Raw genomic sequence first — 13,621 nt, forward strand, 5'->3', positions numbered from 1 at the left:
CTGTAGAGAAAATACCATTTCCTTTGACCATTATTATGATCTTTATCCTGCTTCTTTCTTTACACAGAGTTCCTCTCCAACTCAGTGGGAACTGCTTAGCAGTTCTGAAGACAGGATGTGCCTTGGAGTGGGAGGAGAAGAGGCTTGTGGTTGGTCATCAGACTAAATTTAAACCATTATTTGGAATGACTGTGTAATTAACGTGGGGGTTAAAAAATGAAAAATACAGCTGCAAGGGTAGTTTTCTTCCTTTAATAAGAAAAGAAGTCAGGAGGCATGAGAAGAAAACAAACACAGGAACAGGAGGCATGCATTCTCTTTCATGAGAAGAGAATCAAAGATAGTTGCACCCTAATCTTTCAAGAGACAATAAATGCCTCTCCCTTCTGGATTAGGCAGATGACAGCAAGACCGGCACCGCAGCTGGGCATCTCCAGAGCCGACAGGTGCTGGATACAAGATGCCTGCGATTCTCCTGTGAAGTGTAGACAGTGCTCCAGATGACAGGCCCCGCTTGATCTGCCAGAGGACAGAGCTGCTCAGTCTGTTGACGCCTGGTTCACAGTCCCCCGGCTCGCTCAAACAGCTGCCAGAGGCAGCCATGAAATATTGCTTAATTATAGAATTTCCCTTGATCCTCTTTATCCCTTCTCCCGCTCCCCGCACCCCGCTTTGTGCCCCTCCCTGGTTCACAGCACCTTTAGGCTGAGCACTCAGGGGAGAATTAGGATGGTGCCTTTTCCAGCTCACAGTTAAGGGACTGACAAGAAGTACAACTACACTCTAGCTGTGGGCTTATTCTTGGAGGCTGTAATTAGGAGTGTCAGGTTCGAATGTGGAATGCAATGTTATTTTTTTCAGCAGGAAGCGAGTTTACTTGGAGCAGGGCAGAGGAGGATAGCTTTTCTCATTCTTTCTCTCTTTTTTTTCTAATTGGAAAGTAATGCTTATTGTACAAAGTGGAGAAAGTATCAAGAAATCTAAAGATATGACTAAAGCCTACTTTCCTCTTATTCATATGTTTGGGTATTAACCAAAATAGTATTATGTTCACTTAGCATTATGTTCACTTTCTATTTTAACAAGTATAGATCCGTGTCATGTGTAATGTCTGTTCATTCTTCCATGGTCTGGCTGACCCATAATTTACTTAACCATTTACCACAGTTGAGACATAAAATAAAACTGCAGTGGACATCCTTGCACATACATTCTGCATACTTGTTTATTGGTTTGGAATTATGTTTGTAATTAACAGGGACATGAAATGAGATTGTCTCTAACATTAAGATGGTCAAGGGCTGATGTGATGGTTCTGCAAGCACTTGTCTCTTTTCTATTGTCTTGTTCTTACTGAGTAGCTTTTGTTCCTCATGATTTAAAAGGGTTGCTGTAGCTCTGGCCATAACATCTACTTTCTAAGCTGGAATAAAGAAGGGTGGAAAGCAGAAAAGATTGTCTATCCCTTCCATTTAAAGAACTTCCCTAGAATTTCACACAGCAGTCTGTTTATTGTCTCGAACTTAGTCTGTTGGCCACACCTTGCACCCAGAAGAGAGGGCGAGTAGATATTCAGAAGCAGCTGGCCATCTCGGCCATATCTTTCTGTTTCCTTGGTATATGTTTCGTGGAGGAGTTTCTAATTCAAAGATTTTTCAAGGATTTTGTAATGTGTTGACAAACGACTCTGCAGAAAGAGGTTACTAGTTAAGTTTAGTAATATGTAAGAGTAACCCTCAATGAGGCTGTGGGTTCTTTGGCGAGCATTTTAAGGGCATTTTAAAACTTTTTCCTGAAGCTGTGTTTTTATCTTTCTTTAAATCACACATTCTGAAGAGAGTTGATGTGGGGGTTTTTGGTACAATTTTTTCTTCAAATCAAGGTTTGTACAAGTAAAAGTATTCCTTCCAAAAATTGGAAGGATGTTGGCCTGGGAATTCAAACGTTATTCACGCATGTTTCCTCCACTTTTAAGAACACTTACTTGGAGATTCAATGAACAAGCGAACCCAGTTTGAAAACTTTTCCTGCCAATCAAGTAAAAAGGCACAACCAAGAAGCTGTTCACTCAGCCCATGTCGGTGTTAAGATATAAAGATGTTTGATTTCTGTTACACCATTTCCTATAAGTTTAAAAATCATATAAAAATTAAAAGTGCATACACCCAAATAGATGTTTTTTACTATGAGAATTAATGCTAACTATAATATGTTAGTGAAGAACAGTGGGGTTTGGATGGGTGAATAAGTCATAAAAAATTGAAAAAATACATTTTCTGTTCTTTGTTAAGTATTTGTATGTGTGTGCACATGCGTGTGTGTGTGTATATATATATATATATATACACACACGCGCGCGCACATATATATATATATATAGGCTGCACTGCCTGGTTTATGGGATCTTAGTTCCTCCACCAGGGATTGAACTCAGGTGCTCAGCAGTGAAAAGGCAGAGTCCTAACCGTTGGACCGCCAGGGAATTCCCAACAGTAGTATATTTTTGATTAACATATACCCGTGGGTACAAAGCTAACTTGTTTGTTTTGCATTAACATGTTTTGTATAAAACTATAGTACTTTTTAAGCTAATTTGTTTTTCCATTTTGTTGATTCACAGAAGTTTCAAGTCTTCTTGTGTTTCTGTACCTAATCTGTGCCCCTACATGTTGGGGTAAACTATGGGAGTGAACTATTTTCACCCTGTAATTGATTTAAAGAACTTCATTAGGGTAAAACTTCTTGAGCATTTCTGTTAGGAAGGAGGGAAAGCTATTAGGTACTCTTTTTATAGTGTTGCCTTATGCTTTTCACTTCAAGCTGAAATCCTTACTACTTTATACATGAGACTGGAAGTCTTGGGCTGACATGGGATGCTCATCACCGTTAAAAGTGCCTAACAAAGGCGTTAGAGGAATCTCAGCTTTGGCCTTTTCTTACACTGGATCTGAGAGTTGTTATTATTAGAATGTAGGGTGAGGGGAGGGGTGGTAGTGAAGGAGCCACTGAAAGGCTGGTGGTTTGCTTGTTCTTTTGTGTTTTGAGAATGTTTTCATCTCTGGATCAATGGTTAGTTAGCTGCTTTATGTGAAGTCATATAAATCTGTAGCTTTTGCAGTGAATTAATGTCCACTCTTATCTTTCCCCATTTTCACTGTACCCTAGGGTGTTTGCTGACAATTTTGCATTTGAATTCCTCAGATCTTTGTAAAAAGTTGGGATAGATTTTCATGAGAGAAAGAAGTGGAATTAGTATTTATAGAGCGTCATGGGTGTGTCTGGCACTGTGTGGGTGTTTTGTTATGGGATGAAATATTTAAAACAGCCTCACACATGAAAGGGTGTTCTTATGCCTGTTTCAGAGTGGAGGAAACTGAGGCTGGAAGTAAAGTTTCTGTGGTCTCTTAACTGGTTAATTGCAGAGCTCAAAACCGCTTGCAGTACTGCCTCATTTGGGTGATGCTTTCAACCCAAGATGCAAAGAAATACATGTAAAGAGACGCTTTGGGCTGGGTTTACAGGAAACATAAGCAGTGTTGCCTGGTGATTATCTTCAAGGCCTCCTGTGTTTCTCTCCCCTCCCTGCTGGGAAGCCTAACTCAACTCCGCTTCTTTTGTCTTTGCTCCTCCAAACTGTTTCTTGCAAAATGGGATGCTGGCTCTGAAAAGCACCTCCGATCTTTCTCCAGACCGGGGTTGGGGCTCATGCCAGTCTCTTCTCTAGCTCCATGTGTCTTGTCATTGAAACATGTGCATAAAGTAACTGAAGACCAGGGTGGCTCATCCTCTTCCTGGAATTAAAAACAAGAACCACAACAAACCAAAAAGGAATTGGCTCTCCCCACACGAATAGAGGAGAGACTAGACTAACCCAAAAGAATTTTTGGTTTTTTTGGAGGTTTTGCCCTATTTCCTTGGACAAGTGACATTTAGTTCATTTTGCCCCACCAGAACAAGCAGTGTGTCAATGTCCCATTTAAGAACAACTGGAAAAACAACACGTTGAAACATGTGTTGAGCACGGAGAGCCTGGAAAAACAATTTTCAAAGTATTTGAGCACTTAAAGTAGCTTGGTAGCTTAAAAATTTTTTCTTTTAAAAACTGATTGAGAGATTAAAGCTGCTTCCCAGATGTCAGATGCTGTTGATACCGGAGCGTATCTAACATGCAGCTATTGAGATAGAATGTCAGGCTCTGAACCTTTTATAGCAACAATAAAAATAGGGTGTGTGCTTTTTTACCCTCCATACCACCCTTTATTTCATTGCCACTGCCCACTTGATCGCCAGCTTCCAGGTCCCACGCTACATCTTCTGTTACGTCCTCCCGGGGAGGAGAGGACACTGCAGGCATTCAGGATCATATGTCTATTTAAGTGGCATGAATTCAATTCTATGTGCCTAGCAAATCTCAACATAAGTATTTGGGGACAGCATCACTTCATCTGGAGCTTGGCTGTAGAAATAGTACCATGTCCTAACCCTGGAAAGATCTGGCTGTGTTGGACTTACTGAAAGACCTTATAATATACACAAAGCTTAGCAAACTGTACGTTATGGCCCATTTAAAGGATTTGCAGTAGTAATTTTCACCACACTCCACATTTGCCAGAACTGCTTTTGGGGCTGCATCCTCATGGAAGATACTATCCTGGGGTAAATACAATTTGTTGAATGACTGAATGGATGAATGCCTTTCACTTCCTTTGATAATTTTAGAATTCGCCATTCATTAAGATCCTCATCTTCACTTCTCCTCATTACTATCCCTTATTTTTGTTTGTGAAAAAGTGGGAAAATAGGTACCAAGCACCTGTTTTATACTTGATGCCTGGAAATAATAAAACCTGGTAAAATACATGGTTGTTCAGCTTCAACACAAGAAACAATGTGGTTTATAAATCTTTTAATACCATTATTGATCCTGACATGAAAAGCGAGAAAAACCAGAGTGTTGATAATACCATCGCAGTATAGCTGAAGTTCTTTAATAGGGCACTTGGCCAGAGGCAGACAAGCAAACAGAAACACAGTCCTTTTTCTTCTCACTTTTTTTTTGGAAATAGGAAAAGTGAGGTGAAGCAAGAGTTGGCTCAGTTTGCACAAAGGAAGTCAGGTCTGCCCCAGTCATATGGCACTGGGGACCTCAGCAGGGATGAGGGGGTGCCTCTCACACAAAAGCTCACCCTCCGGAGCGAGGTCACTGAGTCACACCTCTGGGTCATGTCCGTGAGTCATGGGCTTCCCAAAGAGGCTTTCTCCAGAAGTGGCGCCTTCATGGTGTCCCTGGCTTTCTCACCCCAGGGACAAACACTGGTAAATAAATCCCTTCAGGGAGGAACTACGATTATTACAGCCTTAAGTGGGCTCACTCTGCACTTCAGGACTCAGCTCTCTGCCCAGATGGAGCAGGTTCTGAAAAGCCGGATTCGTCTAGATGGATGCCTGAGGCTGGCTGAGATGGAAGTGCCCGAAGACCTTCCATGCTGCTGCGGCTCCTACTGCTGCTGATTTCAACAAGTGGAGACTTCTTGGCACCGCTGAGATGGAAGTCGAGGATTAGAGCCTGGTAGTTAAAAATACAATCCCTGTCATTCATTCGAAATTCCAGAGAACTCTGAAATTTTTTGAATTAGCAAGTGAATGGTAGAGACCGGAAGCATGCACCAAAATAATGCTTCTGGTCTTGTATCATCCTTTATTAGAGGATCCTAAAAATATACCCTACTTATATATGAGTTATTATTCCTGTGTCATAGACTGCAGCTATGTTTGATGAGCTGCCGAAGTGAAAATCTGACCGGAACCTTTTAACTATAAATTCCTTGTGGTTTCAAAGAAGGATGAGCTTTCTCAGCCAACACACTTGTGTTATGTGAGCAGTCACCTTTATTGTATAGCATAAGAGAGTCAATTTTTATAGCTTTAGGACTTAATCTATGAATGATATAAATGTTTTCTAATGGATGTGTCAGCTAAGTACATTTGCAGCTTGACTTTTACCTCTTTGTATCTTTTATTCTTATGCATTGGACTAGCAAGTGATGGTGATGTTTAGGATTTTGGCAGAACAGAAAAAGAATTATAACCAATTGTAATGTAATGAAAGCTGCTTTGGGACAAAGAATCATCAGTTGGGCTGACAATAGGAAAGATGACAACTTGGGAGGGAGATTGGTTGCTTTAGAAAGAAAAGAAAACATCAGCTGTGCATCCTTTCAGCCAGGTGAAGAGCCAGCACTTTATTTCCAATTGTCAATGTATTCAAAAGACAAGTCCTTATTATCCAGCTGGACTGATAGGGTTAAACAGAGGGGAACAATTTACTGATGGCTACTAATCAGATTGGGTTGCTACTTTAGACGTGGGCTTTGAGCTGCTACTTCTGTGGGGCTTCCACTCTGATCAGCTCCCACTGTTCCCTGGGTTTGGGTGGCTCAGTGGTAAAGAATCTGCCTGCCGGTGCAGGAGACGCAGGAGATGTGGGTTTGATTCCTGGGTTGGGAAGATCCTCTGAAGAAGGAAATGGCAACCCACTCCAAAATTTTTGCCTAGGAATTCCCACGGACTGTGGAGCCTGGTGGGCTACAGTTCATGGGGTCGCAAAAATGTTGGACATGACTGAGAGACTAAACAACACGAGGAACTATCTGGAGAGTGTATGTTTCTGAACCTGGGAGAATTATAAGTGTGCATGCCAGCTGTCTTTGTTCTCGTGATTAAGACCCATCTCTGGTGTCAGTCAGAAGAGCCAAGTATCACTGGCAAAAAACCAAAGCACAACAAAAGGCTCCACTCAAAGAAATGCAAGAAATGAGTAAGATATGATGTGTCATTTCCTAGGTCTTGAAATTTAAATCAGAAGACACTGCCCACATGTTTAATGTAATTGAAACACAGACAGCATTTATCCCTGAAATACAACAAAAAAGTGAACCACCTTTTACATATATGTATTTTAATTCTAACTGGGGAAAATTTTCAAATTTTTATGTGAGTCCTGGGCAAGTCTTCTTGCCATCTGGTACAGGATTAAACACTGGCATAGCATTTGTTTTCTGCTGACAGTGGGTCCAATTTATTTGGCAAGACCTGCCTGGGAAATTATCAACCTCATGCAAATCTGCTTCAGTTTTCATTTTTAACACTGCTGAGTTTAACTGAATGGGTTCACAACACGAAGTTGCAAACCTATTTTAGTTAGCAGTTTTTAAGCAAATCATCTTCAGTCTGTATAAACATTTGTTATAACATTAAGAGGGTGGTGAATTGGCCTACTAAGTTAAAGAGCTTTAAATGTCTGATTTTAAAAATTAAGATATTTTACCTATGCCCTCAGTTGGGCTTGTGAAGATTCTGGGGGTCCCAGGAGTATTGTTTTTCAAGAGCCGACCATGTGTAGGACACCTTGCTCTGCCTCCACTGGGTCTTTTCTGTCATCAAAAGAGCTTGTGTTCCATTGTAAGAGAACTATTAGTACCTCCCCCCCAAAAAAAGAAAGGATGAAGGGAGAGGTTAAAGAGAAACTGGGATTGGCAGAAGGATGAAGCCAAGAAGCACTGAATATGAATTGAGCTTTGAGCAGGTCAGAGGAGCCTGGCGGGCTACAGTCCATGGGGTTGCAAAGAATTGAACACGACTGAGCAACTAACACTTTCACTTTCACAACACTTAGAGCCTTTATATTCCCATCTCTTTGGTGTGGTTGTCTATAACTGGGCTTCTCTGGTGGCTCAGACAATAAAGAATCTGCCTGTAATGCAGGAGACCTGGGTTTGATCCCTGGGTCAGGAAGATTCCCTCGAGAAGGAAATGGCAACCCACTGCAATGTTCTTGCCTGGAGAATCCCATGGACAGAGGAGCCTGGAAGGCTACAGTCCATGGGGTTGCAAAGAGTCAGACGTGACTGAGTGACTAACACTTGCATGTAATCATCTATCTAGATGGTAGTAGGAAAGAAGAAGCTGCTTTTAAGTCCTGCTGTAACAGCTCGGTTGAGGGAGCCCTGAGTAATGTCCAACACAACTAATGTGAAACTCTGTAATTTATTAAGAGAGGAGGAAAAGTAAAAAGACCAAACACTTATACTTGCACATGAAATCTTTGCCCACATATATAAGCAAACAGCTTATGTTGCTATGAACTCCAAATTCTTTCAAAATTAAACACTCATAATCATTACTATTTTTATATCTTCGTATGCTTCCAGCAATACAAAATGTATTACATAGGCCTTCTCTATTTCAGAAAGTCTTTGTTGTGTGGCTTCCTTCCATGAAGTTAGTGTAATAGGTCATGAACTGGGGGGTAAATTTATCCAAAAAACACCAAGCCTCTTCCTGGGCTATAAGAAGCTGGTGGATTCTGTTTTTGCAGATAAGATTTTTATCTTTGCCTTTCATGATCCTGCGGCCAGTCAAGATTTTATATTTATAAAATACTTTTCATTTTTATGCCTAACAAGTGCACGTGCACTCTAGGTATTATACAATCCAGGCTTGTTGAGCCAAAGGTTGCCAGTCTTGGGCTGGAGGCTGGAGCTGTCTTCTGTGAGTTCACTGGCTAAGGAGGTGAGCTTGAGAATTGAAGTGAACTGGTCATGAAATTGGCAGGTGACCTCGGTGATTACAGGCTTCCCAGAACAGCCGTTTTTTCACCCTCACAAAAAGGAACCGGATTGTTTGTTGGCTTTTTTACCCCTGTCTCATAGATATGGGTGCTGAGACCAGGATGGGTTAAATGGCTTGTCCACTTAGGTCGTACAGGATCGGAGCTGTATTAAAACTCAGGCATATGTGGGGATCACCTGGAGATCTGGTGCTTAGGACTCTTGAGCTTTCACTGCTGAAGGTGCGGGTTGGATCCCCGGTTGGGGAACTGGATATCCCACAAGCTGTGAGGTGTGGCCAAAACAAAGAAACACAACAAAAAAACAAAAGAACACCAGAACTCAGGTATGTGTGACTCCCAGCCTGTGGTCTTTCCAGAAGACACAGTGCTTCCCACTGTCTCCTAGTAGGATGTCAAGGGTCATGGGGACCACAGACCCAGCTGTTCTAGGGATGAGTCTGGAGGTGTGTTAGAGAAGGGATTGTCTGATAGAGATGGTGGGGAAGGGATGGAGGGCAGAAGGAAAACTTGAGAGACTGGGGGAGGGAAGCCTGAAGGCCATTGTCCTCATCCAGGTGAAAGGTCATGCAAATAGGAGCTAAATTAACAATTTCCTGGAGGCTGTTGGGAGGGCCCAGGCCTGTAGGGGAGGGTGATTGGGAGAGTGGTAATGCTGCCCCCTTCCCCCACTGATTTCAATGACATTCTAACCCCAAACGCAGAGTGTTCCTAATGCATAAAATGGCTTCCCAACTTGTGTCTGTATTAAAGAACACATTCAAATTCTAGAAGGAAAAATAACTTAACACAGCTTTCCATAAACTACCATTTCCAACCTTATATCTTCTCAGAAAAGTGCTTGACCTTTCTTGCCCTTGGGCAAGCATGCAGGTCCTCAGAACTGAAGCTCTCACAGACTCCGGTGTGGTTGTACATTTGTCCTTTATAAGATTGTGAAGAAAGGCAGTCTGGGAAGTCGTGGTCAAAGGGGCCCCTGAAGGAAGAGGAAAAGACTCTATTACCTTTGTAACAGGTGCCATTTCCATTGCCCACCACCCTGGGCTTCCATGAGAAATCCTTGCAGACATTTTTTTTTTTTCAGTCCTGGAAAATTGGGTGTGTGAGAGTGTGTGTCAAGAAGAGTTTTTCTTTCCCTTAGAAACTGGCTTTTTTTTTTTTTCTGTATAAAAAGCATGGAGACAGGCAATTGAATCCATTTCCCTTCTTACTTTGCCCACTCAAAAATAGGAGCCAAATCTCTAGTTTATCTCCAATAACTTTTTAGTACCTATGACCTGCATTTTCATGCATCATTTTCCTTTTTTGTCTTTTTGCACCTTCAGAAGTGTTTTTGTTTTCACTGGTTATGAAAACAGTACATTATCACTGTTCAAAACTGGAAAGTGTAGAAGAGTTTAGATTAAGGGGGAAAAATCTCCAGTGAGCATATTACTTGCTTACACGTCTGCTTGCTCAGTTGTGTCCAACTCTGAAACCCCATGGAGTGTAGCCCACCAGGCTTCTCTGTCCATGGAACTGTCCAGGCAAGAATACTAGAGTGGGTTGCCATGCTCTCCTCCAGGGGATTTTCCCAACCCAGGGGTTGGACCTGAGTCTCCTGTGGCTCCTGCATTGCAGACAAATTTGTTCTGCTGTGCTACCCGGGAAGCCCATTACTTGCATATATCAGCCTAAATACTTTGGTATCTTTTTTTCCTTTTGGTTCCTTTTTTTAGGGAAGTGGGGCTATGCTGGGTCTTCGTTGTGGCGAGTGGGCTTGTGTAATTGTGGCACTTAGTTGCCCACAACATGTGGAATGTTAGTTCCCTGATCAAGGATTGAACCATTGTTTCCTGCATTGGAAGGTGGATTCTTAACCACTGGATCACCAGTGAAGTCCTCTGTTCCATTTTCGTATGAAAGCTATATAGAATGTGTGTTCATAGAATATACACTAATATGCAGATTGAGCATACATATATAAGTGTATATAAATATTACATATGTAAATTTTTAAGGGAAACTGGACTTAAAGCAGCAGAGAGACATTTTCTTTCTTTCCCTCATCCTTTCTTTTTCCCTTTCTTTCATCATTTTTTTTCTTTTTTTCCCCCTTAGATATTTGCTTGAAGTGGACTCAGCAAGAGAGTGACATCAGACAGAGGTGGGAGTATTAGGGAAGTGGAGATTAATTGAGCTAAACTTCGAGTCCTGGCAAACAGTAAGGCTGCACTGAGAAATACAAGAAAGGAAGTGACTCAGTAGCTCTAATTGAGGGAGCAGAGATGAGGCAGCAGTATGAAAGAGCGATGTTTTATCCTACGGTTGGGAATAGGGTGAGGGGAGCTAAATGAATTTAGTTTTCAAATCAAATCATGAGTGGTGGATTAAGTTCTTATGAGCAATGCCCTTGCTCTTGGCATTCAGACCAGGAGCCACCCTGGATGTCACATAAACAGTTTTAAGAGTAGAACTGCCCTGGGGTCGATGGGTGTGCAGGGGCTGGGAAGTGGAGTGGCTTTCTTCTCAGAATTGTTTCAGAGCAAAGAGAACTTCTTCTCAGAGTTGTTTCAGAGCAAAGAGAGCTGCTCACATATGAAAGGCTCCCCCTTGTAGTCAAGTCTTTGGGGAATACACTAAGTGACACATTTAATTATCAAACCCACTGGGAACAAAACTCCTTTAAAAGTGTTGGCGATGTGGAGTTTGAAGGGTGGACTGAGGAGGCTCCCACGGTTGTGGGAGGAGTTTTGGGGCTTGAAGCTGTGGCTGAGTTGTGCATTTTGGGGTCAGGTTTCTTAGGATGAGAGTCAGAGTGTCCATCCAGAAAATCCCTGCCCTCTCTCCTAGGGGATGGAGGCTGTCAGCCGCAGTGGCTCTCTTCAGACAAGCTGGGCTCCTCTACCACTTTGGGCGTGAGCCTTTCTGCTCTCTGCAGACTTGAGAGCCCCAGCGCACTTGTTCAGGATGGGAAGGGTGAGTGGGGGACTGGCATTTGCGAATCCATCATTCCGATTCCTGTGTTGTTCTGATCACTGACAGGGAGCCGAGTGTGTACACAGCAGTATCCTTAAATGTCTCCCAGGTGGTAAAGAACCCACTTGCCAATGCAGAGACACGAGAGATGCGGGTTTGATCCCTGGTTTGGGAAGATCCTCAAGAGGAGTGTGTGGCAACCCACTCCAGTATTCTTGCCTGAAGAATCCCATAGACAAAGGAGCCTGGCGAGCTATGGTCCATAGGATCGCAAAGAGTTGGACACGACTAAAGCAACTGAGCACGCACAGTATATAACACTGCTTCTCCCCCTGGACTGTGCTGGTGCTGGTTCTATGGCAGTGTCAGTATATTCATGGTGTCAGAGGATCTAAGAAAGGTTCATGAAAGAGAGAAGGATGCCTCCCTTTTTGGTACAGTGGAAAGTATTTCTGTAGCACTTGATTACCATGTGTTTTAGTAATATGGAATCCTGAAGGAATAGGTAGTCAAAGGGTTTCTTAGCTCTAATTACTTTGCTAAAGTCAGCTTACTCAATTTTGACATCCTCATCAATTGTTTCCTCTTTTGGAAGGCTGTGACAACCCCCCCTGAGGCTGGCTATGAGTCTCCACAAGACCAAAGGTTGACTGAGAATTTTATGAACTCTTTGAACAGAATTACTATTGTTAACCTTGAAGGTGTAACTAAGACAGTTGTTTCTTGATCCTTAGATAGTTGATTTTCATCTTTTCAGTTCAATCTCCTCACCACCACCACCACCCTCCTCAAGATCCTCTCAGTTTTTTATGTTTATTCCTCCCAATTTATTTTTGATTATTTTTTAAAGACTCTTATAGTATGAAACTCTACAGTTAAATTTAATTTTGCCTCTTTTATGGAAGCTGACTTTTTTTCCTTTTAAATCATACTCATTTTAAAGGCCTTCTTGGGAAAACATCCAAGTTTTCACTCAAGGCAATGAATGAGCGTCCCATGGCAATAACTTCTAGTCTGGGATGAAGAAATCTGAAGAAGAATTTTAGCAGTGGCCATATTCAGATGTGAGGAAATGGAAGCAAAAGAAAAGATAAATAAAACTCCATTACAAGAGAGTCACTGATTTAGGATTAAACCCAATGATACTAATAGTGGTTTTCTACACGAAGGATTCAAAGGAAGTCATTGCTATTCAAAAGTAAGGTGTATTTAAAAGGAACGAGATTGCTCTTTTTTCACATGGATCTAGAAGGATCTTTATAACGTGTGGGGTTGACATTGCCCTTTGGTTTGGGAGAGGCAACCTAGTTACAAGGCTTAGAACAACGGACTGACATTCAGCTTCTGCCATCAAAGTTTGCTGTCTTTAATAAATACAGAAAGATCTTTGATATAGTTCAGAAAACAGATTTGTGGCACCAAATGAGTATGCTTATCTTTAAAAGAAAAATGTACTAAATTCTCAAAAAAGATTGAGTTTATGGAGTGACACAAGGCCTGTAAGGAACCAGAATTGACTTGTGATGTGGTCTGGAAGGAGGTAGGAAAGCTAGAGGTCCCATCCATCTTTCTGAAGACACACTGGAAACTCTGGGCAGAAGCTGATGTCCTTCTGGTTTCTCTAAGATTAATAACAAAGCTTGGGTGTTGTATATGACCAAAAGTCTAATCATGTCTTATTCCCCAGAAGCCTTTATGCCTCAGTAATCTGGGTGTTTCCATGATCTAGCACTTCCTACATGTATTTCCTGCTACTCTGTTCTCCAGCCACACAGTTGTTACCTTGCATGGTAGAACATAAGCTTCCTGTGGACCTCAGAGTGTCTTAGCCTTAGTAAGAGCTGTGTAATGTCATGTTTACGAGATTGGTTTCAAGGGCCCTGTCTTTAGCTGGGGCCCGGTGGAGGTGTCTCCTTGTGTCAATTACATGAGCTTGGAGAGTATGGGAGGGCTTATGGGCAGGAGAGCAGGGTCCTGCTTTGGGAGAGGAGTTTGCGCTATGGTAGCCCAATGCTTGGTTGGCAGTGAGCAATG

General features: G+C 42.1%; 1 protein-coding gene across 3 annotated transcripts in view; it reads left to right on the forward strand.

Annotated features, from left to right (window-relative positions):
- Nucleotides 1-13,621, forward strand: part of WWTR1 (WW domain containing transcription regulator 1) — a 144,065-nt gene that overhangs the window by 67,319 nt on the left and 63,125 nt on the right. The window lies entirely within an intron of this gene.

This window comes from Giraffa tippelskirchi, chromosome 2, assembly GCF_054371585.1.
Source record: "Giraffa tippelskirchi isolate mGirTip1 chromosome 2, T2T-mGirTip1v1.2.pri, whole genome shotgun sequence".
Taxonomy (NCBI): domain Eukaryota; kingdom Metazoa; phylum Chordata; class Mammalia; order Artiodactyla; family Giraffidae; genus Giraffa; species Giraffa tippelskirchi.